General features: G+C 37.3%; 1 long non-coding RNA gene across 1 annotated transcript; it reads right to left on the bottom strand.

Moving 5' to 3' along the window:
• Positions 1-2,254: 2,254 nt before the first annotated feature.
• Positions 2,255-5,050, bottom strand: LOC133855027 (uncharacterized). Its single transcript, XR_009896915.1, has 3 exons — positions 4,847-5,050; positions 4,197-4,256; positions 2,255-2,608 (listed from the first exon to the last, which is right to left on the bottom strand). It is a non-coding gene; the product is annotated as an uncharacterized LOC133855027 (long non-coding RNA).
• Positions 5,051-5,407: the final 357 nt, after the last annotated feature.

The raw sequence follows: 5,407 nt of genomic DNA, 5'->3' as shown, positions 1-5,407 counted from the left end.
TACAGCAAGGACATGCCTTCGCACCCCTGTTAGGCCAACCAGATAAATCTGCATACGCTGACAAGTCGTTTATTGTCCACATCAACTGCGATCGCATAATAAAATTTTCCTTCTTTTAAGCATCGAATGTTCGTACCCCTACATTCCACAGTTCCAGCAACTCATCAATCAATGACTGAAGGTAAACATCAATATCCATACCTGGTGAGCTCGGTCCAGGAATAACCAGTGACAGGATGAACGACGTCTGTTTCATGCACATCCAAGGTGGCAAATTGTACGGCACAAGCATTACGGGCCATGTGCTGTGGGATGTGCTCATGTTCCCTAATGGATTAAATCCATCTGCTGTCAAACCAAGCCGGACGTTCCTACTCTCTGCCATAAAATCTGGATGTAAAATGTCAAACGATCTCCATGCCTCACCGTCGACCGGGTGCCTCAATACGCCATCCCTAGTGCGGCCTTTTGCATGCCATCTCATATGGGGCGCAGTATGCTCAGACATGAATAACCTCTGTAACCGTGGGATGAGTGGAAACCACCTCAAGATCTTCACTGGACGTTTTTTTCTCGCTGATATGACCTCACCATCCTCATCTATATGTGTATCAGCCTTCCACTTAGATTCTCCACATACGGTACATGAATCTAATTCTTTATTGTCTTTCCAGAATAACATACAGTCATTACGGCACGCCGGAATCTTCTCATACCCCAGACCCATGACACTTAGAAACGTTTTCGCCTCATACGTATTATCTGGCAATGTCTCATTGCAAGGAGGCAACAGCTGATTGATAAATTCGAGAATGTCTGAAAAAATCTTGTTACTAATACCTCTAACGCACTTCAAATTGTACATGTGTACAGTAGCACTCAATTTACTATGCTTGGTACCAGGGTGAAAGGGCTTCTCGGCGGTCTGTAACAACTCTTGGTACTTCAATGCATCCCCGCAGGAGGTATCTTCGACAACTTGTTGCGGATCCGTACTGCCGGCTTCAGCAACATCGTGCACGCCGAAGGTGTCACGCAACATGGCGTGCATGTCATCATCCTGTTCCACGGCCACACCCTCCTGTTCTGTGACTTCACCATGTTCAGTGCTACAGGCAGCGGTATCTGTGCCACTGTGATAACTCGAACACTGACCACGAATAGCAGACCCAGTCGTAATCTCACCGTGCATATACCACAAATTGTATCCCGGATTCATCCCCCTACCTCCAGTCAGGTGGGCAAGAACGAAATCTGGAGTGTGACGCTGGTTATTTCGACAATACTTGCATGGGCAGTAAATTTTGCCATCCACGGCCGTACAGTTACTAACGGCAAATGCCACAAACGCCCTACACCCGTCGTTATACCATGTCGTACCCCTAGGTGCTGACATCCAAGACTTGTCCATATTTCTCTGTATAGGGTTAAGAGACCGAGACAAATCATACGTCTTACAGTATAAACTTGTAAACAAATTGTGCATGTCACGCAATATGGCGTGTACGAATTTTTTTTTCTTTTAAAGGGTTTAGGGTTTTAGTTTTTTTTTTAGAAAGTGTAGGAATTTTTTTTTTTTTAAAGGGTTTAGGGTTAGGGTTTGTTAGGGTTAGGGTTTAGGGTTTTATTTTATTTTTTTTATAAGAGTTTAGGGTTTAGGGTTTTATTTTATTTTATTTTATAAGGGTTTAGGGTTTGTTAGGGTTTAGGGTTTAGGGTTAGGGTTTTTTTTTAGAAAGTGTAGGATTTTGTTTTTAGTGTTAGGGTTTTTTTTTAGAAAGTGTAGGATATTTTTTTTTTAGGGTTTAGGGTTTAGGGTTTGTAAGGGTTTAGGGTTTAGGGTTAGGGTTTGTTAGGGTTTAGGGTTAAGATTTTATTTAAGAAAGTGTAGGACTTTTTTTTTTTGGGTAAAGTGTTTAGGATTAGGGTTTAAGGTTTTAGTTTTTTTTTAGAAAGTGTAGGATTTTTTTAGGGTTTAGGGTTTAAGGTTAGGGTTTTTGTTTTTAGTGTTAGGGTTTTTTTTTTAGAAAGTGTAGGATATTTTTTTTTTAGGGTTTAGGGTTTGTAAGGGTTTATGTGACGACCCATTTTTTTTTTTTTTTTTTAAAAAAAAAAAAAAAAAACATACAATGAATCATCACAGTGGCATGACTACGTGTCACCCAGCCAACTCATAATACACATTCCTTAACATGTACCTGATATATCAGAGTTACATAATATATACAGTGGAATACGAAATCTATCTGCGGAAGTCAACATTATAATCATAAGCTGTTCATTACACAAAAGAGCCTGTTAATGTCTATCTGCTTAAGGCTTAAGCATAAGTTATGCATACAAAAGAATGGCTACCTCTACGTGTCACAAGTCACACTAGCCATATACAAAATACGCAAAGGGGACTTAAGCATAAAATTATGCATACAAAAGAATGGCTACATCTACGTGTTATAAGTCACACTAGCCATATACAAAATACACAAAAGGGACTATCCAAGTCCGACACTCCTACGACTCAAGCGACGTGCTTAGTCGTAGTACTCCACATAGTGTGCAACGGAGTCCTCCTCCGCATCATCAATACCTGCATCCAAAGAAGCTTCACCTATACGGTTGTGGTAGTAGCCACATCCGTATAGGTGAAAGTGTGAGTTCACCACCTCAGTAAGAAGTGTCGAGGCCTCAGTTGTATAAAACTCACTAAGTATACACTATACACAAACATAATTACATACAGGGTTCAACAGTGTCATTCACAAATCATTAAGTTCACACCACAACACATTATCAGGTACAAGTCACGTTGTTCTTCACACACTTATATATTATCACGGTTTCTACTAATAATATTCCACACATACCATAAAAATATTTCACACATCTCACAAGTGCTAGCACTTCAATGCTAGGCTTACTATCAACACCGCCCGTAAAGCTATGATCCGTAGGGCACACATCTCACGTGAACTAGCACTTCAATGCTAGGCTTACCACATATCTCACTAGTGCTAGCACTTCAATGCTAGGCTTACCATCAACACCGCCCGTAAAGCTACGACCCGCAGGGCACACATCTCACGTGAACTAGCACTTCAATGCTAGACTTACCACATATCTCACTAGTGCTAGCACTTCAATGCTAGGCTTACCACATATCTCACTAATGCTAGCACTTCAATGCTAGGCTTACCATCAACACCGCCCGTAAAGCTACGACCCGCAGGGCATTCATCTCACGTGAACTAGCACTTCAATGCTAGACTTACCACACATCTCAGCCAAGAGCTGCTACCCTCTGGCCTACCACTCATCTCAGCCAAGAGCTACTACACTATGGCCTACCACTGTGCCAGACACTACAACACTAGACTTACCATCTATCAACTACCGAGTTCTCATAAATCCAAATTACCTTATCATACCCCTATTGTTACACATGTATATCCAAACAATTTTTCCATCTACACGCATCCACAATTCCACCCTATATATATATTCAACATCATGTCATTCAATCCCCAATAATTCCCGCATATTAATCTCAACCATCTCAACATAATTCTTAATTCAATACTTTACAACTCAACCATCAATACATATCTTCATCTAAATTCCATAACCATATACAACTAAGATTCGTCAACATCCATTTATCCGTACAATTACAATTCAATATATTTCAACTCAATCATGAATAATTTTCTCAATAAATTCCATAATCATAAACAACCAAGATTCGTCAACATCCATTTATCCATACAATTACAAACCAATATATCCATATCAATCATAAACAATTTTCTCAATAAGTTCCATAATCATAAACAACCAAGATTCATCAACATCCATTTATCCATACAATTACAAACCAATATATCCCATTTCAATCATAAACAATTTTCTCAATAAGTTCCATAATCATAAATAACCAAGATTCATCAACATCCATTTATCCATACAATTACAAATCAATATATCTCAAATCAATCATAAACAATTTTCTCAATAAATTTCATAATCATAAATATAACCAATCATTATCAATATCAACTTATCATTTTAATTCTCAATCCAATAACTCACAATTCAATTACATATATCTTCACCAACAAATTCTATAATCATAAACGCAAACAAATGCAACAATACATAAATCTAAGTTCCTAGGATTCCTCAGTGAGTAGAATACTCACCTTCTTGCAAAATCCGTGGCTTCTCGAGATTATCCTCACTCAAAGCTGCGCAATGTGTAGCTGCATTAGATTGCACCTTACATTAGCACTCATACTCCTAAACTCGTGCTTCTCTTTGTACATGTTTAAAAGTTGAGCCCATAAAGTTTTAAGGTTCCATTCAACCTTTTATTATCTACAATTACTAACCCATAAAATTATAGGGTTTACTTTATTATCCATTAACTAACTAAACATGTACATAGAAATATTCTTAGGTTTACAATTAAAATATCCAATTTATACAAATTACTAACTTTAGGACCCAGCCCCACAAATACCTATTTTTTTTTTCTTTTCTTTTCTTTTTTGAAACCCATAGATAACTTAGGATTAGTTAACACCCTAAATGCGATTAATCGACTAATTAATAATCTAAGGTTTAAACACTTAAAAGTCTCAAATTTAACTCAACTCATCAAATTTAGGGTTTATGCCTACACCTCAACAATTAACAAAATTAGAGTTTTAAATCCTTTAATCCAACAACCCATGGCTTAAATAGTGTATAGGAATTCACTATACACAAAAGCCTCAAACTAATTTTAACAATTTAGTCTAACACTCAAAATTGACCTAACTTAGACAAAAATTAAGGATTACGAAATTACCTCAAAATAATCGGTCAAAACGTAGATCCACACGTGTAGATCACGTTTCCGGAATTAGACTTGAGATTTGAGGTCTAGATCTTCACGGATTTGAGAAAATCTTGGACTCTCCCCCTTTTCCCCCTTTTCTTTCTTTTCTCCCTGCTGGTTTACAGAGAAGGGCCGAGTGCCCTTCTCATTTCTTTTCTTTTTCTTTTAAGTGAGGCGCCTGGCGCCTCACTTTCTCTTTTTTTTTTTTTTTTAATATATATATATATAGTTTTTTTCTTTTGAGGAGGGCCGAATGGCCCTCCTCTTATTCACGTGGGGCGCAGGTGCGCCCCACCTGAATCCAAATGAAGGGCCGTACATATATATATATTTAAACATATATTTATATTTATATTTATTATATTTTATTTCCATTTATTTATTTTCCTTTTCTATTTCTTTATTTTCTATTTTATGTTTTCTTTGCATTATAATAACATTACATTAACTTCTATCAATTATTTACCTAAATTTTGTATTTTAATTTCTACAAAATATCTCGGACGTTACATCCCTCCCTCCTTATAAAAT

The sequence above is a fragment of the Alnus glutinosa genome, chromosome 13 (assembly GCF_958979055.1).
Source record: "Alnus glutinosa chromosome 13, dhAlnGlut1.1, whole genome shotgun sequence".
NCBI lineage: Eukaryota > Viridiplantae > Streptophyta > Magnoliopsida > Fagales > Betulaceae > Alnus > Alnus glutinosa.
This window is presented reverse-complemented; position numbering and strand designations above follow the sequence as displayed.